At 43.3% G+C, this 12529-nt stretch overlaps 1 long non-coding RNA gene across 1 annotated transcript; it reads right to left on the bottom strand.

Moving 5' to 3' along the window:
- Nucleotides 1–11382: 11382 nt before the first annotated feature.
- On the bottom strand, nt 11383–12237 carry LOC134443292 (uncharacterized). The gene is made up of 3 exons (XR_010033629.1): nt 12003–12237; nt 11806–11876; nt 11383–11627 (listed from the first exon to the last, which is right to left on the bottom strand). It is a non-coding gene; the product is annotated as an uncharacterized LOC134443292 (long non-coding RNA).
- Nucleotides 12238–12529: the final 292 nt, after the last annotated feature.

The following is a 12529-nucleotide window of genomic DNA, read 5'->3' as shown; positions in this document are numbered from 1 at the left end:
CACTTGGCCACGGTCTGCGCTTTCTGATTTCGCGTTGGTACTGCAACTGCATACTTGGTGAAGTGGTCTGTCAGGACTAGTATATCCTTGGTGTTACTTTGGTCGGGCTCCAAGGATAAAAAGTCCATGCAGACCAACTCCAGCGGCCTGCTGGTCTTGATGTTTACCAAAGGGGCTGCTCTTTTAGTTGCCTTCTTTCGGCGCACACAGCGCTCACAAGTTTTGATCTTGTGTTCTACACACAGAGATATTCTGGGCCAATAAAACCTTGATCTTACTAGATCGTCAGTGCGCTCTATGCCTAGATGACCTAGATCATCATGAAGACTTCTTAAGACTGTGGCTCTGAGCTGACTTGGTAGTACCAGTTTATGTGTGACCTGTCCATGCTCTTGTCTGGTCCTGTACAACACTCCATTCTTCATCTGTAATCTATTCCATCCTCGGAGCCACAAGGCAAGGTGTAACACCGCATTATGTAATAACGGTGCAATATGTAATAGTGTAACTTAATACATTATTGCATAATGCGGTGAACATTTCCACATTTTGTAATGATTTACGCATTTCGTAATAAATTTCTTGAACGCATTTCGTAACAACTTTTTTCTCATCTTGTAATAAATTATTACAAAATGCGAAATTTATTACGGAATGCGGCCGCAACTTTTTTTTTTGATGGAAATGTAATAACATGGTGCATTATGTAATAAACTATATGGATATGTATTTTCTGCACTTGGATTCACTAGGCACAACACACACACATAGTCTCAGTGACATGGTAGTCACTGCCCTCTCTCTCTCTCATTCTTCTCAGTTCTCAAACTGCTCGAGAGTCGCGAATGATGCGGTTAAAACCGTTAAGAAATCATTTCACAACGTGTTGCGTGCAACGAGGCCAGCGAATGTCTCGCACTTTCTGCTACATTAGCCTACACCAATTTACAGCGACATTAAATATGTGGCGCGAGAGAGAGAGAGAGAGAGAGAGAGAGAGAGAGAGAGAGAGAGAGAGAGAGAGAGAGTGTGTGTGTGTGTGTGTGTGTGTGTGTGTGTGCGCACGGAGACAAACCTGGCCCATATTGATCTTAAGCCCCATCTTGGCTCTTTGGAAATATTCTTACCATTACAAAGGCTATTTTAATATTTTCCCCCAAACAACATGAATCAAACCCCAGGAAAAGACCAACCATTATAAGTGACTCGTGGGGAGCTGTCCATGCTGGTGGTGCTTAATTTTTTCCCGATATTTGCCCGTGGAGTAGTGAGTCTTTCATGTCTGCCTACATGACCTTACGCGCCAGGGTCTGACCATGGTGCTTTTTGCTTTTTAGCACCCGAGAAAAATGCCACTCTTGTTAAAAATTACATAGGTATGCTTACGTCCTATTCAATTCAATTTCAGTCCACTGTTCAGTAGGCCTATTAGGCTGCAATCAAATTCAATAGCCTATGCTCATCCACATGCACGCGAAAAACAATAACCCAAGCGGCGGGACTAATTCGATTATATTCCTTCCAAAAATGTCCGAACGTCACAAAAATCAGTTATTTGCATTGTCCGTAATTATACCAAACAAAAAGGTATCAATAGAAGAAATCAAGTCTTCAGTTTCGATAATCCACGTTACAAATCATCAACAACAGCAAGCCATTCCTTCTCTGCTATGAGGCAGGCAACGGAACAAGTGCAGACAGTAGGCTATATGACCACGTTGATGCTGCACGGCTTGAAAGGATTCTGTCTAAATTAAATATCTTGGATAGCCTATATAGACCTAGGCCTAACTAGATTTGTTGCAATACAGATTCATTTTCTATAGCCAGAAGTGTTCCGTTGGACTGACGAAACCGAACACGATCAAGTTTGCAACTTCTTTCCCTCATGCGCTGTCCGTCAGCACCACCTGTCATTGGACGTCCGATTAGCTTTCATTACGTGCTGAGGGAAAAACTCTCGCCATTAGGCCTATGTGCTGTTGCACTGTTGTGAGGGATATCACCAAATAATTTAGATAAAAGTCAGAACATTATTTTGGCAATGAAAGGCACACAGGTGGCTGGAAGCTCAAGCAGTCTTCAGTCTGTTCATTTAAGTTTGTTGGGTGCTCTTGGATATCGGGTATCAGTTCATGTAGAGAGAAGAGTTCACCCAGGCACTCCAAAATAAGGTGTCCAAACGGGAAGTTACATTAAAAAGCCTTAAATGGTACTGGGCTGGGGTTACATTAAAAAGCCGACATGTTTCGACCTCACCAGGTCTTCATCAGGGCTACGTTCACCATTGAAAAGAAAGGCCTCCCTTAAATAGTGACATCACCACATGTGACCCATTACGCACTACACACATTTGCGCACACCAGAGAAAACAAAGATTAAAAAATAGCCTGGGGTAATAAGTGATGCCACAGAAAAAAATGACCAGAAGTACAAATAAGCATCACAAAAAAACAAGTAAAATCAATATCCTCATTTAGACCAGGATAGCGCATGGCATCCAGTTGATGTATCCAAAAAGTCTCCCTCTGATTAAGTCTTTTTAGCCTGTCCCCACCCCTCGGAAGAGGTTTGATATGTTCGACGCCCTGTATGCGCAGCAGAGAATCATTTTTACCATGGTATTCATTGATATGTTTCGCCATGGGATAGTCAAAATTGCCCACTCTGATAGCATATTTATGTTCTGCTAGCCTATCTCGCATGCGCCTTTTTGTGCGTCCGATATAAAAGAACCCTTCAGCGCAAGGACAAGTTAGGCGGTATATGACAAATGTAGAATTGCAATTAATGAAATCTCTCTGTCCATATTCTCTTTTTAGTATCCACAAAAGATTTGACTTGTGTAACATTTGGGCAGTGGGTGCAGTTCATACATCTATGAACTGTCGTAACAAATAAAGGACGGGACTGCTGGTGGCGATGATGTTTCTTTTTGGTCAATAACCTGTTGCGTTGTAGGGAGCGCGCTTCACTGTATGCGTTTTGGATGGCTTCCTTGGAATATTCATTAACTAATATTAACTTTCTGGATTTGACGATATATAAAGACGCGGAGGGACAGCTGCACACCACCTTATTCAGAAAGGCGACTTCTCGGAACACCATTCTGAGAGCGGATTCATTCCATCCCCCGCATCTCATTAGAAATATTCCACAAGGCCAATTCCAGAGATTAAGGCGTATCTGTGATTTCGAAAATGATTTTCACGAGCAGGCCGAGCTGATGGAGAAAAGATTCAGTGATAGAGCCTATCACCCTGAAGCCATCCAAAACGCATACAGTGAAGCGCGCTCCCTACAACGCAACACGTTATTGACCAAAAAGAAACATCATCGCCACCAGCAGTGCCGTCCTTTTTTGTTACGACATATAGTAGGCTACACAAGCGACGCGGATCAGGCAAATTATTAAGAACAATTGGTCCATTATTGAAAGTGATGCGCAACTACGTGAGGTGTTCCCAGAACCACCCATGGTGTCTTTAAAGAGTGCACCCAGCCTAGGAGATAAATGAATGCGCTCTCACCTACAGGTGAAAAAGAGAGAAACCTGGCTGCGTAAACCCATTGGCACCTTATATGTATGAAGTGCCCTCACTGCCCAAATGTTTCACAAGCCAAATCTTTTGTGGATACTAAAACCACGAGAGAATACGGACAGAGAGATTTCATTAATTGCAATTCAACATTTGTCATATACCGCCTAACTTGTCCTTGCGCTGAAGGGTTCTTTTATATCGGACGCACAAAAAGGCGCATGCGAGATAGGCTAGCAGAACATAAATATGCTATCAGAGTGGGCAATTTTGACTATCCCATGGCGAAACATTTCAATGAATACCATGGTAAAAATGATTCTCTGCTGCGCATACAGGGCGTCGAACATATCAAACCTCTTCCGAGGGGTGGGGACAGGCTAAAAAGACTTAATCAGAGGGAGACTTTTTGGATACATCAACTGGATGCCATGCGCTATCCTGGTCTAAATGAGGATATTGATTTTACTTGTGTTTTTGTGATGCGTATTTGTACTTCTGGTCATTTTTTTCTGTGGCATCACTTATTACCCCAGGCTATTTTTTAATCTTTGTTTTCTCTGGTGTGCGCAAATGTGTGTAGTGCGTAATGGGTCACATGTGGTGATGTCACTATTTAAGGGAGGCCTTTCTTTTCAATGGTGAACGTAGCCCTGATGAAGACCTGGTGAGGTCGAAACATGTCGGCTTTTTAATGTAACCCCAGCCCAGTACCATTTAAGGCTTTTTAATGTAACTTCCCGTTTGGACACCTTATTTTGGAGTGCCTGGATGAACTCTTCTCTCTACATGAACTGATACCCGATATCCAAGAGCACCCAACAAACGAACAGACTGAAGACTGCTTGAGCTTCCAGCCACCTGTGTGCCTTTCATTGCCAAAATAATGTTCTGACTTTTATCTAAATTATTTGGTGATATCCCTCACAACAGTGCAACAGCACATAGGCCTAATGGCGAGAGTTTTTCCCTCAGCACGTAATGAAAGCTAATCGGACGTCCAATGACAGGTGGTGCTGACGGACAGCGCATGAGGGAAAGAAGTTGCAAACTTGATCGTGTTCGGTTTCGTCAGTCCAACGGAACACTTCTGGCTATAGAAAATGAATCTGTATTGCAACAAATCTAGTTAGGCCTAGGTCTATATAGGCTATCCAAGATATTTAATTTAGACAGAATCCTTTCAAGCCGTGCAGCATCAACGTGGTCATATAGCCTACTGTCTGCACTTGTTCCGTTGCCTGCCTCATAGCAGAGAAGGAATGGCTTGCTGTTGTTGAGGATTTGTAACGTGGATTATCGAAACTGAAGACTTGATTTATTCTATTGATACCTTTTTGTTTGGTATAATTACGGACAATGCAAATAACTGATTTTTGTGACGTTCGGACATTTTTGGAAGGAATATAATCGAATTAGTCCCGCCGCTTGGGTTATTGTTTTTCGCGTGCATGTGGATGAGCATAGGCTATTGAATTTGATTGCAGCCTAATAGGCCTACTGAACAGTGGACTGAAATTGAATTGAATAGGACGTAAGCATACCTATGTAATTTTTAACAAGAGTGGCATTTTTCTCGGGTGCTAAAAAGCAAAAAGCACCATGGTCAGACCCTGGCGCGCAAGGTCATGTAGGCAGACATGAAAGACTCACTACTCCACGGGCAAATATCGGGAAAAAATTAAGCACCACCAGCATGGACAGCTCCCCACGAGTCACTTATAATGGTTGGTCTTTTCCTGGGGTTTGATTCATGTTGTTTGGGGGAAAATATTAAAATAGCCTTTGTAATGGTAAGAATATTTCCAAAGAGCCAAGATGGGGCTTAAGATCAATATGGGCCAGGTTTGTCTCCGTGCACACATACACTCTCTCTCTCTCTCTCTCTCTCTCTCTCTCTCTCTCTCTCTCTCTCTCTCTCTCTCTCTCTCTCTCGCGCCACATATTTAATGTCGCTGTAAATTGGTGTAGGCTAATGTAGCAGAAAGTGCGAGACATTCGCTGGCCTCGTTGCACGCAACACGTTGTGAAATGATTTCTTAACGGTTTTAACCGCATCATTCGCGACTCTCGAGCAGTTTGAGAACTGAGAAGAATGAGAGAGAGAGAGGGCAGTGACTACCATGTCACTGAGACTATGTGTGTGTGTTGTGCCTAGTGAATCCAAGTGCAGAAAATACATATCCATATAGTTTATTACATAATGCACCATGTTATTACATTTCCATCAAAAAAAAAAAGTTGCGGCCGCATTCCGTAATAAATTTCGCATTTTGTAATAATTTATTACAAGATGAGAAAAAAGTTATTACGAAATGCGTTCAAGAAATGTATTACGAAATGCGTAAATTATTACACAATGCGGCTATTGTCACCGCATTATGTAATAATTTGTTACATTATTACATATTGCACCGTTATTACATAATGCGGCGTTACACAAGGTCTGGAAGCTCCCGCCTCAGTGAGGGAGATGGCATGTCTCCTGATTCCTTATGCTCAATGATGATTCTGAGTTCAGGGTCATCTCTTTGGGCTTCTCTCATCTCGTCCTCAGTCCATTTACCGATCACAGGAAGTCCATGGTCATCTTCCTGCTGGAACCCTCTGGGTAGAGCATCAGAGTGGATAGCAAGTGATTCCACAAGTGTAACAGATGGATTAAGGTGTGTAGCACTCTCATGTGACCACTGAACATCATGCCTCTCGCAGATTGCTTTTATGGCGTCAGGGAGAACAACGCTTGGGCTTTCTTGATCTTTGAGACAGTGTAGAGTGAACTGCTTAATCCTTTCACGTTCTTTTCTTGACGCAATGTCATCCTGAAGCTCTCCATGACTACGACGCGAAACTCCATCTGCGTCTTGGTTTTGAGCCCCTGCTCTATACTGAAGCTTGAAGCTGTATGTTGATAGAGCAGACAACCACCTATAACTTGTGGCATCCAGTTTAGCTGACGTCAGAATGTAAGTTAGAGGATTACTGTCAGTGACCACAGTGAAATCAGTACCATATAGATAATCACTGAATTTAACAGTAACAGCCCACTTGAGAGCGAGAAATTCTAATTTATGAGCAGGGTATTTAGCTTCACTCCTAGATAGTCCTCTACTTGCAAAAGCAATAGCCTTCATTTGCCCATCCTGTTCTTGATACAACACTGCACCGAGGCCTGTGGTGCTTGCATCTGTGTGAAGGATGTATGGGAGCTTAGGATCTGCAAACCCCAGAACGGGTGCTGTAGTGAGCTTGTTAATGATGTTCTCAAAAGCTTCTTGGCATTCTGGAGTCCATCTCTTGCCAAAGGATTCAGATGGGTAGAAGTAACGGGCAGTTGTTTTTCCCTTATCAGACTTCTTTAGAGGTGGGTAACCAGCAGTGAGGTCATTGAGGGGTTTAATGATCTTAGAATAATCCTTCACAAATCGTCTGTAATATCCGGAGAAACCAAGGAAAGAGCGCAGCTCTTTTAGATTTTCAGGTACTGGCCAGGTCGTTAGTTCCTCAATTTTTTGTAGATCGGTCTCAACCCCATGCTGTGAAACGATATGACCAAGGTACTTCTCTGAGGTCTGGAAAAACTTGCATTTTTCTGATGACAATTTCAACCCATACTCTTTTAATCGCTTGAGGACTTGGAGTAGTCTTGACTCATGCTCTTCCAAAGTATCAGAAAAGATAATGAGGTCATCAATGAAGACTAGTGCCTCCTTACGGTTGAGATCTCCCATGCAGCGTTCCATTAGTCTTTGAAACGTACTTGGAGCATTAGTAACCCCTTGTGGCATTCTGTTGAATTCCCAAAAGCCGAGAGGGCAGACAAATGCAGTCTTTTGCTTATCAGCTTCTTCCATCTCTACTTGGTAATAGCCTGATTTAAGGTCAAGGACTGAGAACCATTTGGATCCATTGAGCAATGAAAAAACCTCTTCAAGATTTGGCAAAGCGTAGGCATCTTTTATGGTCTGTGAGTTGAGTTTTCTGAAGTCAATACAGAGTCGCACTGATCCATTTTTCTTCTTAACAACTACTATAGGGGATGCAAAGGGTGACTCAGACTCACGAATGACACCAGACTCCAACAGCTCATTTAGATGTTTCTTAACAGCGTCTACATCTTGTGGATGGATGGGCCTAGGCCGATGCTTGAAGGGGGTCTCATCACTTAGCTTAATACGGTGTTTAACTTTATCCGTATGACCAAAGTCCATGTCGTGTTGTGAAAAGACCTCAGGCATGCTATTGAGCAATCTTGTTACTCGCTCTTTCCACTCTGAGGGTAAAGGAGACTCACCGAAATCAAACTCCATTGGTTTTAAGTCAGCAACGGGCAAGAGAGTGGATGATTCAGGTCCGGTCACTTGCTGAACAGCATGGATCTCTGCTAACACTGCTCTTGGAGGAATGGTTATATCGTGTTGTGTCTCATTCTTCAGCAAGATTGACATAGAACATGAATGCTTGACAGGGAGGCTGTTCAGGGTGTTAGCAACTAGCAGTCCTCTAGGAAGAGAGGACTTAGAGGAAGCCTCTACGACGACAAATCTGTCAGCGTGAGCACTGTTCATATGGATTTTCCCCCCCATGACAATGGTTTGACCGGCTGGTACTACCGCAGAAACTTCGGTTTGCATCCTCACACATCCCAGTACTCCAGTACTGGTTTGCCGTTGCCGCGCTTCAAGGACTTTCAAGATTACTTTATATCCCGGGAGGAAAGATTGAGGTCGGCAATCATGGTCTTCCACAAAGTTGGAGTAGAGGACATCCAGTGAATTTGTGCCAATGAGGACTTGGGGCACACTGTTCATATCAGGAACCACTAATGCCAGCGTAGGGACCGCAATCTCTTTCCCCAAGAACTCCTCTGGGAACAAAAGGTTCACTTCCACATACCCAAGGTAAGGAACAGCCTCTCCATTGGCTCCTTCTATCTGCAGTTCTACATCCAAAAGATCTTTCAGCAGCTTCAGATTATGATGGGACAGATGACTCTTGAAAAAGGACAGTGGGATAGTGGTTACCTGGGACCCGGTGTCTAATAGACAATTAACTTTGTGACCATCAATTGTGACTTGTGCAGTGCATTTGGTTCCGACTAGCTTTGGTGTGGAGATGGGGTAAGTGGTATTAACATTACTAGATTTGCTAACTACTCTTCTGAAATTTCTAGGGCTCTTCATTTTGCCTTCAGTCCCTGTCTGCCCTGCAACAGGGGCTCCTAGAAGTTTAACTGACGGTTTCCAGTGATCTCGTTTTGCTGGTCCCATTGCTCTTGCTTCTCCTTCAGCAGTCGTCGTTTTTCTTCAACCAGAAAAGGATTTGGTTCGCTCACACAGTTGCTGGCCAGATGAGCATCCTCTCCACATCGGAAGCAATACCATGGCCTAGGTCTGCCTCTCGCTGTCAGCTCTGAATTTGGGTGCCTGGTTCCAGCCCTGCCAGATGGTTGTCGTGCCGTCATGGAGAAGTCTCTAGCCTGCATGGGCAATGGTGCCTGATGGTTCAAATTCTGTGGGGGCTTCACCTGTGCTTGTGCATGTAGAATGGCAAGCTCATGTCTCATTGCATTCACTTCAGCTGACTCTAGATGGTAATTGTGGGCTTCTTGAACTACTCTCATATCTGCAATCTGTGCCTTAACATCAGCAAGCTGTCTTTTCAAGATGTCCATTTCAGTGTCTTCAGAATGCTTGCTTTTGACTTTACACGGTGTTGTAGTCTGCATGACAGCAATCTGTGCTTGCATCTGATCAATTTGCCTCCTCAAAGATTCTGCTTCAGTGATCTCTGTTTCGATTGTGGGGAAATTGCAGGCTGTGAGCTGTTGTGTTGTAGCTCTCATCTTTGGAGCGGCGGGACTCTGCTTGTATAGTCCAAGATGTTGTGTCATGCGATTCTGCTTGCTGGCTTGTTTATCTTCTTCCGTTCTGATGAGTAAAACCAGGTCAGTGAAAGTCAGTGGTACTGCAGTTTTTCGTTCTAATTGCAGGTCAGAGATCAGCACATTATTCCAGCATCCTCGACAGAACTGCTTTAGGAGGTAACGGTCCCGTTCAGTCTCTGAAATGCCACCTCGCTTGACTACAGCACTCAAGGCGATTTGTAGGCGGTTTAAGTAATGGGATGGCTTTTCATTGCGGTCTTGCAGCGTCACCATGAACTTCGCCAGCAGCTCATCTCCATCCTCTACTGAGCCATAGACTGAATCTAACAGCTGAAGGTACACTGATGGCAAGGCATGGGGGTTGACATGTCTAATGACGTCAGTAGCTGGGGGCAATAGGCTGTCTAGGATTTTTCGTGTCCTATGCAGGTCAGACATGGATGGATCGGTTAAGATCAAATCAACATTTGCCCTCCAGGTTTCATAGTCAAGTTCACTGTTTGGACGTGGAATTTTCCCGGAGAAGGGTCTGAGACGGAAGGAGGATGGCATTGGAGCTAGAGCTTCGTTGGTACGCACTACATGCTCGACAACCATACGCTGTACAGCAGGTGGATTCACATCATTCATCGTAATGGCTGGGGGCATCACTGCAGCTGTCTCACAGTCGCCTCTGTCTTTGTTCAGCAGAGGGCCTTGGCGGTGGTTTAAGTTGACAGGCAGTTGAGAAGATAGGGCGGTTGTCAACATAGCAGATGGTGACGGGTTGTTAATTGTTATAGTTGAGGGCAATGACTGTGGTCTCCTCATGGTAGTCTGACGCGGCAGGGAAACAGCATGTGTTGGTGATGCTTGTGTAAATGCCCTCGATCCAACCTGACCATGGTGAATTGAAGGAGACGGTGGCAACACTGTTGGCAAGGTCTTAACCAATTCAGGTGACACTGGTCCCAGCAGGAGGGAGGGTTGCTGCATGGATGGCACTTCTACATTCTTGGACTCTCTACTAATGGCAGGGATAGACACATCTTTTCCTCTTTGCATCTTCATAAGCTCTTCTTGGAGCACCAGTTCAAAAGACCTTCCACTCTTATTGGCAATGGCTTGCAGTTCCTCGAGGTAGCCCTTGGTAGCGTTACTACTGGCGGTACTAGTGTAAACACTGTCTAAAGAGCGTACAGAAAAAATAATGTTTGCGTCAGCTGAACTTTCGAAGACTAGCGGAAGTGAGGGTCTTAATGTATGCATTGCAGTGTTATAGGCGTACTCTACAATGGAGCAGAGATGAAACTCTGATCTTTGGTTATCAATAGTTAGTATTCTATTTATTGAACCGTACTGTTTTAGGTGATTTCCTACCTCTTCATCTATTTCCGTGTGGGTTAATCCGGTGACAATAACAGAATTTGGGACATCAATCTGTTCGCTCATTACTATCTCCATTATTCTACCCTGATTGTAGTTGGTTTGTTTTACTCTTGTTGGTACACTGCTCTCTCCTGGCAGGCTCTCGCCAGAATTGTAACCTACTTCTAACTATTTCACTAAACAATATAATAAAAATATTGTCTTTACCCTCTGGGCTTGCGTTGCGCATCAATAAAACCTAGGCTCGCTACTAAAGAAAGGAGTGTACCAACACAGAGCAAAAGCAAAACACACACAGACGGAGTTTGTAAGTTAGAAATATTGTATTAAGAATAATCAAGATGATAAGTAAGGGAGTATTAATATTTCATAAATTGGTGAGTGAATAACTTAGTGTAGTAGGCTATCTTTCCAATAAGATGGACATAAACAAACAACAATCAGATAAACAAAGGAGAATCTGCAGATTCAAATAAAATAAATAATTAAAAATAAAATATATATTGCAGACGGTTAAATCTGCAACTACATTCACCAGATATAATCCAAATGACAACTAGGCCAAATCACCCGGGGTGAGTAGATAGAAATATATAAATAGGTAATAGAAACTATAGCATGACACGTTGAATACAGTGTATTACAAAAGAAGAAGAAGAAAACAAAACAAAACAAAATAAAAGAGTCTCATTCATTCAGTTATATCAACAGTTCTTATCTGAAGGCCAGGCTCGCCACAGCTGTTGGGGTTCGCCTTCACGGTGCTTGAAGGCGATCGCACAGCAGCTGAATTCACTTGAACAGCAAGAATCGATCCAAACGAAAGACCCGGCCTGTACAGGCCAAAACAACATTAAAATCGGTTCTCTTCAAGATGTAAATACATACATAGAACACACACATTATAATACAGAACGCTTCCATACATTCAGAACAATTGAAGTGAAGCTAAGTGCAATACGGTATAGTAGAGCCCCATGACTGCTTTTAAAAACTAAATTAATCACTCACCAGATATCGACGTGGAAAGAAACACACTGGGTTTGGACTCGGACACTCGGACGCCAATCCGGTCTTCAACGCTTTTGTTTTTATGAACACAAGAGACATGAAGTTATAAACGGATCATTATGTTGCTAACCGTAACGTTTGGTTGCTATGTAAAATGCTAGCGACCGACTAGCCACACAGTGTTGACAGATACTTACAAATAATCTTCACGGTTTAAAAACCTGCGACGTTCACGACTCTTCACTCCACCAGTGGAGTAAGTAAACACTTTTATCGCGAAGATGACTTTCAATAATACACTATTGAATGGTGTATTTTATCGGAGGTAAGCTTAAATCAGTGGACATCAGTAGACGAGGACAAACGGAAAGTCTTTCGAAGAATGCAAACAGCCCCACGAGCGGACTAGGTTCCCATGGCGACGTTATGACTCCACGAGCAGATGACCTGGGTTACACTAGGTTAATGTTACCATGTAGTTATTTTAAAACATAGTATTCAATGGGCCTATATTGAATGTCTGGTGTATTGCATTTGGATAAATGATAATTTCTAAAGCCAAATGCCCCCTAACACCTCATATTGCGCTCATGAGTTGACTGAACACAAATCAGCACAAGATTTACTTCACCATGGCCCTATTGAGTTAACTCATCCAAGCTGTCACTGACACTTAACATACACTTGTCACTTGACAGACATGTAAGTTGAGTGATTCAGTTGG

The sequence above is a fragment of the Engraulis encrasicolus genome, unplaced genomic scaffold (genome assembly GCF_034702125.1).
Source record: "Engraulis encrasicolus isolate BLACKSEA-1 unplaced genomic scaffold, IST_EnEncr_1.0 scaffold_29_np1212, whole genome shotgun sequence".
In the NCBI taxonomy this organism is placed as follows: domain Eukaryota; kingdom Metazoa; phylum Chordata; class Actinopteri; order Clupeiformes; family Engraulidae; genus Engraulis; species Engraulis encrasicolus.
This window is presented reverse-complemented; position numbering and strand designations above follow the sequence as displayed.